This window comes from Danio rerio, chromosome 20, assembly GCF_052040795.2.
Source record: "Danio rerio strain M-AB ecotype USA chromosome 20, GRCz13ab, whole genome shotgun sequence".
In the NCBI taxonomy this organism is placed as follows: Eukaryota; Metazoa; Chordata; class Actinopteri; order Cypriniformes; family Danionidae; genus Danio; species Danio rerio.
The window spans coordinates 35056573-35069647 of record NC_141040.1 but is presented as its reverse complement, the minus strand read 5'-3'; the positions used below and the strand labels follow the sequence as shown (position 1 = coordinate 35069647).

The window sequence follows — 13075 nt, the reverse complement described above, 5'->3', positions numbered from 1 at the left end:
CAAATGATTCTTTCAGCAACCTAAAACATGAACAAACTGCCATTATCTAAACTGTTATTATCTTCGCCTTTTGGACTATTATGAACTCGAAATGATGGAATTACTTTTAACAAGATGCTAACGCTAAAGGTGAAGAATAAAGATGATATGTTTGTACTGATGTTTGTACTGAATGGAAATGTTTCGTATCATTTATGAACCCAAAAAAAAGGCCTTAATGTATGTTTTGGGAGTTTTTTATTTGTAATTGGTAACATTATAGAGACTGTTAGTCTCTGTTTGTGTTCATAAATGTTTTATTTATTTATTTTATTTTATATAATCACAGACATTACAGTTGGATATTTCATATTATCATTGATCTGCAGATAAAATCAAATTCTAATCATAGAAAGGTTTTTAATAAACATTTATTTATACATAAGTATTTATGTATAGAAAGCATTTGCTTCTTATATGTGTAATCGATATGTGTTAACTTCAAGCAAGAAAGACGTCGACTGAAACATTCTGTCATACACCACACCCACCAAAAAGGTATCATTGGTACCCTTTGGCAGAGGAACAAGCCTGATAAAGGAGACTCGTACCGAACTGTACTGTAGCATACTGTACCACTCAGTGGAAACAGGCTTTCACTATGTGATCTGGACGAAAGATCCTGCCTAAATTATCTGTATCTGAAAAATACAAAGCAAAAATGTATCCCTAAAAGTAACTATTTTATATTAACAAAAATCGAAACATCGACCTCTAATGAATTTGTCATCTAAAACATGCCGATAGCAACGTATTTGATATTTTGCAAAGAATATGTAGTCTGAGGCATGTATTTCAAATAAATGAGCCTGGGCTGAAATAACTCCCACGTTAATCTAAAAACACAATGACGTTCACGTACAAATTTGCACCTTGTTTCATCATCAACCTCAATTATATTTTACTTTTTTTAATTTACCTCACCAGTGGCTCTACTGTCTCTCTTTTACATAAGCTGTGAATAGACAAGCTCTCTCCACCAGTGTTGGTGAAGGCGTGAGGTGATTTGAGCTTGCAATTCAGCTCTAAGAAACTAAAAGCCTCCTCAGTTTTGAAATGCATGCAAAGTGAATTATTCAATGGTAAAGGATCACACGCTCTGACACACAATGTCTCCCTCCCCCTCACTTCTTTTCGTCTATGATTCAGATAATGGAAAGATGCATGAACGCTCAACTCTTGAAATGAAAATCAATGGCTCGCTATTAGGTACAAAATGTGCACTGGTCCTGACATCAAACCGCATCGCTAATCAGCCTGTTCAGTCAAGCCTCCTGGTGTTTTTTCTCTCATGCTCACTTGCTCTGCTATTTTCCTCTCTCCTTTTCTCTCCTACTTGTTTGTCTGTCTCTTTCGAAAATCCTGCACCTTTTAGTCTTTTCACTTCTTGTTTCTTCTTCTTTGAGCTCCTTGTTCTTAATTAGCTTCATGCCTACAGTACATTCCATCCTCAGCAATGCCTCATATACTGCCACATTAAGACACTTTCCATCATTAATACAACACGTTAAAGCATAAAGTTGAAGGATACCAGTGTGACGCCAATCTTCCAGAGCTTTTCAGCTAATTAAGCTTAAATAAAACAGCTCGTTTTGATTTACTGCAGCAATCTGGGGTGATTTAATGTGGCCATTACTTCTGTGCTCTTCTCTTTCTAGACCATATGGTCTCACAGTGTGTGCTTTCTCCTGCAGCACCTCAAACATCTCACACTTTTCTAGGTGACCTCGTTCACTTCTAAGTCCTAACACAGCCTCATACAATCTTCCGTTTTCTTTGCCATTTAGTCTAAATGGTCAAAAGAAAGGGTGACATCTTTTACAAATGTTAATGGCAGGGGGAAGTAGGAAAGCACAGCAGTTTACAAATATTTAGATTGTACAAGTTGGTTAAATGTAAAATGCTAGCCTGTTTTGGAATCTATTTTGAAACAAGTAACCAAACGTGTTATTTTAATTGTCTGTAAACTGATTCCATGTGTTCTCAATTGATGTCACAAATTTAGCGGAGAGAGCAATGCTAATTGCAAATAACCAATTAAAATTCAACTAAACAAATAATTATGTATGGCTAGCACAGATAAATTAATAGATTTATTAACTTTTAAAACTGGAGAAGAAGAGTGTTCACATTTCCCTTGTCCCCGTATTTAATTGAAAGTGCCTCTAAACAAACAAAACTTCACGCTGGGTGGTTCTGGTAAATATTTTGACATGGATAGGTACAGTAATGTGCATTTAACTTCAATCATCATCAAAACAACAAAAAAACTTTTCTGTGCAAACCACAATTAGTCTGCTGAACATAAAACTAAAATTTTGAAAGGTATTTGGAAACCTCTGGGATTATACATCAAGAAACACAAATTCATTGTCATTTACAGTCTATTCATTCTTCAGGCATATTACATTTAACTCAAATTAATTGTCATATTAAATCGTTATACTTTTTGCACCATCTTTTCAAACCACTTTGTCAGCAAGAGGCTTGCTGTAAAGAAGTGAACATTATACAAAGGGGTCTTATCATGCAAAGTAACTTCTATTTAAAATACTTTGAATGTTTTATGTTTTGTTACAGACATACAGTCATCCTGCAACTGTTTTGCAGCATGTGTGCCTAACCCTATAACTGCCAAAAATAGGGAAAAAAAATAGTTTTACTCTCTGATAGTCAAAGCAAGTAAAAAAAAATCTATGTTAAATATGCATTAAAAACATTCAGGAAACAGTGTTTTATGTAAATTCGTACCACACATATGGACATAATTTTCTCAAAAAGTACATCATATCAAAGGATGATACTTAGATTTTCATTGTAAATAAGTTCCAATAAGCCCAAATAGCAAAGAGAAATAAGCAATGCATGTAAAAAACAACCACCTTGGGCCTTAAGAGGATGGCCACTTAAGAGCTAAAAAGTGCTGTCCATGTATTTGGACACTCAAGCCCTAGGAGGTTAAAAGCTCTTTGAACTCTAATGTTTGTACACAGTTTGTGTAAACAATCACTAAAAATGCACCCAAATCTTACATTACATTACATCTTTTGCATTAAACACTACATGAAAAGTAAAATTTGAAAAATCATCATAAGCCCCACCAATGAATGCTGATGATTTGCCCTATTAACATAGACTTTGCTTTGTGCTTGACCCCAAAGTACCTTCTAGAAGCTGCTCTATATACTTTTTAATACTTTTTTTCCCCAAAATAACTGCCATTATCAGGATGGGAGTTTCTGGTGGAGAATCCATTCTTTGGGTGACATGGGGGCTCAGTGGTTAGCACTGTCACCTCACAGCAAAAAGGTCGCTGGTTCGAGTCTCAGCTGAGTCAGTTGGCAATTCTGTGTGGAGTTTGCATGTTCTCCCCATGTTCCCGTGGGTTTCCTCCAGATATGGGTGAACTGAATAAACTAAATTGGCCATAGTGTATGAGTGTGAATGAGTGTGTATGGCTGTTTCCCAGTACTGCGTTGCAGCTGGAAAGGCATCCGCTGTGTAAAACAAATGCAGGATAAGTTGTCGGTTCATTCCTCTGTGGCGGCCTGTGGAGATGAATAAAGGGACTAAGCTGAAGGAAAACGAGTGAATGAATTAATTCTTTTAAACATGAGGGGTGGACTGAACTCCCTTTCTTTAAAAATAATATGCTATACAGAAAAAGCACTTTTAAAATTGTTTGTACCCTGTCGAGACATTACAATATATATGTATCATAAATGTCACTTTTGCAGATTTAAATTTTCAAAATTGAATTTAATGCAATTTAAAAGTGTACATATACTGTATAAAGCCACCCATACATCATGAGCTACTGACAATGTCTGTTATTACATTGTCATCAAACTGTTAATTGACAGATCTTTTTTTTAAACTCTGGCAACTGCATTTGTGTGTTTCTTGGCTGTTTCATTATATCTGTGCAATATTTGTTCACAATCCATTCTAGTATCAAAACAGCATCTAATGTGAAATTTAAACATTTATTCTTGGCAGCATGAAGCATGTGCTTTAAAATGGCTGAAAAGCTGAACAGATAACCAAAAAAAAAAAAAGAAAAAAAAAAGATTAGACTGACTATAGACAGAGATTGCTGCAATTTGGTGCTTCATTGGGCCATTGAAGAGAATGATCTTATCAAATGAGATCTGCTGGTCATGATGAGACAAACCCCCATCAGTATAATGAGAAAGCGACTCCTATTTCGTGTCTGAGACGCTGATGCAATGTGAAAAGACAGAGCTGAGGTTTTGTAATGGATATGAAGGAGGCTTATAGGAGAAGTGTGCATGTCCCAGAAATAACTATGCTCCAGTATGATTATGCTGTTAAATGCACGAAGGAGTAATAGGAAAGGGTGGAAACTGTATTTTATAGTCTATGCATACAGTAAGTGTATTGCATTCATGCAAACAGCAGATGTGGTGATACAGCAGCCACTTTATGATCTCTTGAATACACAGTTTTATATGAAAAAGTATTAGGGGACAAGCATTCATTATTTAAACATTTTTATTGCTTTGTTATAGGTTATGTGTGATCTATTTGTGTAGTGCAAGACATACATTTCAGTTTTCACTCATAAGCATTCACAGAAAATGAGCAATGAGCAATGTTTGCATATTACCAGGCCCATATTTTAGAACATTTCTCCACCTTTATATTCTTCAAAACAAAACTAGAAAAATATAATCCTTTATACCAGGGGTATCCAAACTCGGTCCTGGAGGGCTGGTGTCCTGAAGATTTAAGCTCCAACTTGCCACAACACACCTGCAAGGATGTTTCTAAAAAGCTTAGTAGGAGCTTGATTAGCTAGCCCCGGTGTGTCAGATTGTGGTTTGAACTAAACTTTGCAGGATACCGGCCCTCCAGGACAGAGTGTGGACACCCCTGCTTTATACAAAAGGCTATGCTTACGGGCACCTATTTTCATAAATCGAGGAAATTTAATCTGATTGCAGATCTGATATATATCCTAAACATTTTAATCTAATTCAAGTATATGTTGGTATGTGCAATATATACTGTAGATGTTCAGAACAAACCTTCTGCACTTCATAACACAGGCACAACAACACACATAATTGTGCAATGTGCACATGGCAAAAGTATTTTTGAATCCCTGTTGATTGGATTACTTCAGGTCTACACCTCTTCTTCAAATTCAACTAAAACATTTTTCAGATTAAGCTCAGTCAGTTTGATTGCATGTAAACATACAGTAGCCAAATAATGAATACATTTAATCCTATCATAAAAGGTTAGTTCACTTCAAAATCGATAAAAAAGAATTGTCGTTATTTACTTACCGCAATACTGTTTTAAACTCATAGCATTTAATTTATCTTCAGAACACAAATGAAGATTTTTTTTTTTTTATTCAAATCTTATTTGATTTCTGTCCCTCCACTGAAGGTCTTTTTACCCAAAATTATATATAAAAAAAAAAACATCTAGTTTGCATGTCATTTTAAACTAAAATACACTTAAATGTACTGTTTTAATAAAAAGTGAATGTAAATAAAGCAGTTAATTTGCAGTCAAAACTGTTAACATTGCCATAATTGGATGTGTGATACTTCACATATTTGGTTTAAATAATTGATAATACTTATTTCTTGACAGTTTGATTACCAGTTACACATTTTGATCTATCTGTTATAATTCTCACAATATTCAAGTGTTCATTTTATTCATTTTACCACCAGTGTTATTATAGTAGTCATCAGTATATGTTAGTTGTACAATAACAGAAATGTGCATTGTTGAATTCATTTGATAAAACACAATTTACAGGTTTGACTAAATTGCTTTAGCTTAATCTGCTTTCCAAGAATGAAATATCTCTAAGATTTTACAAAAATGTCTTTAATTTTATTGCAGAGTTTAACAAAAATTATTTGTGTTTGGAACAACCTAAAGGTGAGAATATTTGAGGGAAGTTTCAATTTGGGATTAGGGATGCTCTTTCAGGTTAATTTTGCCAACAGACAACCGCCTCTCGTTTTAATTTTAACGGTTGACTGGTCAGATTAATATTAAATTATTATTTAATAAAATAAACAATTGACATGTCTACTTTGTGTCTGACACAATAAATATAGCATTTTAAAAAACTGATTTATTTTAACATGTGAACAACAGCATACAGTACATCAGAACAACAGCACATCTTCAAGCACCTGCAATATTAGAAAAACAGAATAAACTAAATAAAAAGAATAAAATAAATAGTCCTGCCCTAGATATTTTTCATCAAGACAAAACGTCAAAATTCAGACAAAAACATGGACTGAATGCTTTTTAAGAACAGGTATATGCTGTTTGTCCAATCATATGCCTTTTTTTCTTTCATCAAATAAAAATAGCAGGCTACCTCATATCAACCACTTCACAGAAAATATGGATTTAATAAATAGAAACCCCAGCTCTGCTTTCATTTGATTGAAGAATGAAAAAGAATGCAAAATGCTCACGGCCGTTAGTCAACCATTAAAAAGATGCCTCTCTCAACGCAAAAAGCGTGTTCGTCGTGGTTGGCCCCTGATGCAGCCAAACTTTAAAAATATATATAATAATATTTTTTTATATAATTTAACTAATACCATTAATCAGTTAAAATGGGCCTTTTCAGTTAACGGTTAATCGGTTATTATGAGCATCCCTATTTGGGGTGCAAGAAAACAACTCATGATGCAGCCTCCTGCGCCTTCCTAAAACCACCAGTTTCATAGAGAAACATTCTCTTTGAAAGACCTAAACGTATCATTAAATCTATTAATAAATAAAACCCCAGATGGAAAGTTTAATAAGTCAAATATAAGTCCCTTATGTGGTAGAATATAAATAGCGGAGAAGCTCAGCAAATAGGAAATACACTGGCATCTGCAAAGATCTTCAAAAGTTCACACTTAGCTGATGATTGGTAATAAGCTAGTTTGGCATGCTGTCCCGGGAGAGAGCCCTGAGCTCATGAGATCCTCGAGCCCGGGGCTCCCTCCCGTTTGCAGGGCGAGAGGGGCGTTTGAGCTCAGGTAGATCTCAAGAACTGGGCCACTGGGACGCCGTGCTGCCCTATAGAGGAAAAAGACGATGAGAGGGGGTAGAAGGGGGGATTCTTCAAGACGAAGATGACTAATAGTAAGATGCCTGGTTATTTATAGTGAGTTAGGAATCGTCTGATTGGTGTTTCGTACATTAGCTTGACTCGGGGCCAGCCTTGTCAATCATAAGCTGTGATCCTCGCGAAATTAGTTTATAATTAAACTTCACATAGTGCAAAGCTTTGACTTACATGTAAAGATGATTTAAGTTGCACTACAGTAAATAAAAACAACACAAACTGCTTTAAAAAACTGCATCGGGGTTTACGTATCCCTGGTTGAAAATAACTGTTTGAGACATCATTTAATTGCCACGAAATTGCCTGCCACAAAGCATTCAGCAAACTCTTTCTCCATCAATCAGTCTCCTTTTCTTTTAGATTTGCCATTATAATGGTGAAATACAAGCAACAGAAAGGAAATCTGTACACATCAGAACAAGACAGTCAGTCCACTGAGGCTTTCATCCGCTACAAAAAGTGCTTTAACCAACGCGAGCGCAAAACATTCACATCAGCAGCCGTTAACAACAAGTTTCTAGCTGGACTCCTGCAGATAAAATCAATGGTTTAGAGACAGGCACTCCTGCAGAGCTGATGTAAAAGTGGGCAATTTTGCAGCAAGCGTCTACTTTGAACCTCGTCTGTCCATCACAGTCAACATCAGGTTGCGCACCTAAAACAGTGAGCAAGAGCACTGCAAAAATAAACCATAACAATGCACAGCGCTAAGTAGAGTTTAAATGTTGTTTGTTTTATATTACATAAAATGAGGAAGCACAGATTTGTGTGGGGAAAAAATGAGTCACTACATCAGGTATGTAAACAGAAGGACACATCCGGTTAAATTATGTATGTGCTTTGTCTTAGCCAGCGTCTGTGAGCTTGTTGAAGATAAAATAATAACTGCTCATGCATAAACAATAGCAGGGTTTATTCTGATTCAAATGAATAGTCTGTTTGAGAGAGTACAATGAATACAGCTGGAGAGAGACCTGAAAGGTGTATTCAGCTGCGCACCCTGGATAAGAAAGGTAAGGTTGGGCTATGAGATGTTAAATAGATTGGACAGAATTGTGTAATCTACTCAATAAAGCAGAATATGATAAATAGTTTATTAATAAATCAAAAGGATATATAATAATAAACAGATTTAAACGGTGATATGGACTAATGCCTGTTTCAATGAAATACTTTTAAAATCACATTAATTAGATGTGCATTTGATGTTTACACTTCAACCAAACAACTAAAATGAAATCCAAAACAGCTGAAGTAAAGATTTACAGGATGAGAATGACATTTGAACAAATTATTAAAGAAACCAGTGTATTTTTGTCCTTGAAGTTCCACGCAAGTGCAAATGCCCACTGGACCAAGCAACAACTCAACTTTTTTCCACAATACTTTTATGAGCATTGCTTATTTGTCAATAAAAACTGGATTATATAAACTTATCTCTCTTCAAATTAAGTTTATTTATTAGCTAATGTCGAGAGTATTACATGTTTATGTTCACAGCTGGTCCCACATCTGCTCCTGATTGATTCACCAAAGAGATGATTCCTAACTCGCTATAAATAACCAGATTTTCTTATCTCAGTATCTTCATCTTGAAGAATCCCCCCTCACTCTACCAACCACTAATTAAGGCTTATTAAAAGCAGGTTTAAACATTTTGAAACCTATTTTAATAGCTCAATATTGTTACCCCCCTTAAGCAATATATATTTTTGATTGTCTGCAGAAGAAACTACTGTTATACAATGTCTTGCCTAATTACACTAATTAAGCTTTTGAATGTAACTTTAAGCTAAATAGTAGTGTCTTGAAAAATATCTAGTAAAATATAATGCACTGTCATCATAGCAAAGATAAACGAAATAAGTTATTAAATCTGTAATGTTTAAACTGTGTTTTAAGCATCTTCACTGTAAGAAAAACTTCAGCTAGAAAAGTCCTTCAGTCAAGAGCAGTGAGTGATTTTCTCCTTTTGTTGTTTGATTAATAATAAAAACAGACAGCAGCAGGGATATTGCGCGCTGTCTCTTTAAGAATAGTGCGACTCTGATATGGTTTCTCTTTCACGTGGCTTTTGATTCTCAACTTGTTTGTTTATTACACAAATGAGGGTTAATATGGATAATCACTAAACACCGCGCTCTGACACAAATGTGCATTTTACCATTAAAGCGCTCACATTAAGATGGCGTTAGATTACACTCACACGGCATGGGCTCTTTGGCGATTTTAAAAATATGACGGATGCGCAACCCGTGCTGCAAAAGTTACATTACAGTACATGCTTTTAGTCATTTTTACGTGGAACTGAGCTTTGCAGAGCAATAAATGAGTACAACTGGAAAAGGGGCGGTATATACTGGAATAATCGTTTATCTCGATTAATGGTTTTTCAAAATCGTTAGAAGCCAAAAATCGAAATCGAAGCCAGATTTCCGATTAATTGCACAGCCCTAGTCTCTGGTTAAAATCCTTCTTAAACCAGTTGACATTTCGGTTCGGAGTTTGCTCGTTCTCCCCATGCTCATGTGGGTTTTCCGTTAACCATCCTATCTGTCATTAGCCAGAAATAAGTTGGGGGAGTTCATCAAGATTTATCTGAGCTCAAACTCCGCTCTGCAAACAAGAGGGAGCCCAGGGCTCGAGGATCTCATAAGCTCAGGGCTTTCTCCCGGGACAGCATACCAAACAAGCTTTGACAATTGAAAAGCATGACAATTTTTATTATTGTGTAAAACTGGATAAAAATATGCCTCGTTTCAGAGCATGCAAAAAAAACAAAATAAAAATGTCATATGATCAGTCAAACAATATGGGACTTTGGATGCAGCATGAGAACAATCTGTGGCATGGGAATGAATGTACAACACGGACATCATAAATATAAACTTGCAAAGTCTAAACTAAAAACAATGTTTGCAGCACAAATTTACAGCTCCATGTAGTGTAGATGCAGAAAACCCCAATCTGACACGCAGAGCTCATTTAAGCTTTTTACAATGCAATTCAATGTGATTTTCCTCTTGATTTTTTAAAATATATGCACAGCTATAGCACTCTTTGATCATCACTGAACTTCAAATGATAAATAAAAGCTGTCACGATCAATAGAAAATTTAAACAAACATTCCTTTTAAATAAAAGTCTGTTTACTTTCAGTTTATGCTCTGCTTTCGATGAACGTCAGTGATATGTACACTAAATATCACATTGCTTCTAGTGAATATGACACCTGATCTTTCCTGCCTGGCAAACCTAATGAAAAAAATCTAATGCCGGTGCCAAAAACAAACAAATGTAAAATTTAAAAAAAACAAAAATAAATTCAGCCATTATTTAGTCATTTACTCAACACCAAATGCAGATATATTGATATTAGATATGTAAGGAGAGACAGAGAAATACAGTAGTACAGCACAATGATTAAATGTGAACTGTCTGTGATGTAATCACAAGTGGCGAGTGGGCTCAGTGAATTTGAAGTGTGCACTGACCTTCTCTAACCACCTAGTAATGATTAAACTATCGCCATAAAACTATAAGTGAAGGATTGAGAGCAAATGAAGAGGCTGGAGGTCACCCGGAAAGGTCACAAGGCAAACAAAGACAGAAAGATTAAAAATTGCCACTGCTTAGCATCAAAACTGTGTCAACTGTATGGTCCTACATTTAGACAATGCTAATTTTTAAGTAATTTTTTTTGTTTATTCTCTTATTCACTACGAGTCGCTCATTCTCCTTCCCTGACTGTGTATACAGTGAAAATACATCCTTCCTTTTAACCTAAAAGTTTACAATTGGAGCCAGACAGAAATTTTGTAATGCTTTTTGTTTTCAGCACTGAAAAAAACAACCTTACAAAGGTGAGAAGAGGCTAACAATAATGTGGGAGTCTCAATCAAGACAGAGAGCAAAATGTAATTGAATTTCTGCTTAGAATGTGCACACATGAAGAGATTCTATAGGTAGATTTATAGGTGTCTTATTTGTAATTCAAACAAGACAGAGATACAAACTCGTGCAAATCACAGAAACAAAACAATTTGGTAATAGATTGATATACAGTTATGTCATCCTGTACAGTCAAATACTTGGGTGTTATACTGTATTAGACAGCAACTTTTCTTTTGAAGACTTCACAAAATTATTACAAAAATTTACAGAAACTGCCTTGTAAACATCAGTTTCTGCTTTATGACATGAAGCCTGGATGATTGCAATTCTCTTTTATATGGTTGTCTTGCATTTCCCTAAGTTCAGGTCAAGAAAATATTCACATCACTTCAATTTTATATGCTATGCACTATGATTTTTATAGTTCTGTCATTTAAATGACAAAAAAGTGCTACTTAAAACAGTGCAGAGCTCTAAAAGTTGAACTCTTTTGCATTTTATTTCAGGCTAAGACTACAGGAGTTTTAACCTCAATTATACCAGATTTTCACCTCCCAAAAAATCGGAGATAAAATCTAGTCGAGGACCCCGATTGATTAGTTCCAATTTTTCAGCACAGCCTTGTTAGTTTCAAGCAAGTCTATCACGTTCTGTAAGGTGAGAAAATTTAAAACTCTCAGTACTTAAGAGGGCAAAGTCTAAAACTCTGGAATGATCTTTCTCAAAATATGTTTAGAGCTTGATTAAATATTCACCTTTAGACACGTATGGCTGTGTATACAGCCATATAAATTATCTGAAATGTTTTAAACAGCATCTGCCTTAATCTTTCCCTATGGAGGTAGAGATCATGCTATTTCCAGTTTGAAATCACTCTCTGGTTGCAAAATAAAAATTTTCCAAAATTTGTAATCATAATCACACAATGTAGCCATAGAATCACTCATGTTCATTTTAATATCATTAACACTTTCATTTAGGGACCAATTCTGACTATTATCAGTGGTTTAATGCCTGCCTTTTTTAAGATATTGTCTGTTTATTAGTAATTATAAACAGGATTGGGGGTAATGCAATTACTTTTTAAGTAATATGTAAAGTAACCCATTACTTTAAAAAAAATGGGTAATAATATTGGAGTTACTTTTTTGAAAATGTAAGGCAAGTTACTTTTTTATTTAAATTAATCAGCTTTTAAAAAATTAATTGCTGAATTAAGATTAGTCACAATGACTCACACAGTCGATGAGAGAATGTGTTTATTATTTTGACCGTATCAAAGAAAAGGGCATTGTCTCAATAGACAGTGATTTTACTTAAGACAAATAGTACAAAAGGAGCATTTAAACTTTCAATAATATGTATATATGGCATGTATAGCATATATAGGGGTCAGGACATTCTCAGATAATATTATCCAAAAATATCAATTTTTTAAACGTTTCCTAAAGGTAAATGTAGATGTAGATTTTACAGTGTGTTGTTAATTGCAGAGCTCCTCTATTTAAAAAAAAAAAAAAAAAAAAAGTTCAGAAAGAAATCAAGCCTAAGCCAGGAAATAAAAACGCTAAAGTAACGTAACGCAACACTTACTGTACTATATAAAGTAACTAAGTAACATGACTAGTTACTTTTTGGGGGAGTAACTCAATATTGTATTGCATTACTTTCAAAAGTATCTTTCCCCAACCTTGCTTATAAAGTAAATATTCAGCATGATCTTGTTCTAATCTCTAATCCTATCCAATGCAGAAACCCAACTACTACCTTAATAACTACTGTAATTAACTGTATTACTGTATTAATCAGCAGAAAATTAGGAGTTTACTGAGCTAAATTACAGTTAATGATTTAATAATAACAAGAATTGTACCTTGTACCTGAAAATGTGTGTCCCAATGTCAAATTAAATTATCTGCATGACTCCCAAGGTATTCATTTGAGGTTTTTTATGAATCACCACGGACCACATTTTCAGCTAAGAATCTTCTTCACTAACACCTTCATCTTGGA

General features: G+C 34.7%; 1 protein-coding gene across 51 annotated transcripts in view; it reads right to left on the bottom strand.

The window, feature by feature from the left end:
- otofa (otoferlin a) overlaps positions 1-13075 on the bottom strand; it is a 147143-nt gene that overhangs the window by 119722 nt on the left and 14346 nt on the right. The gene's annotated exons all lie outside the window — the stretch shown is intronic.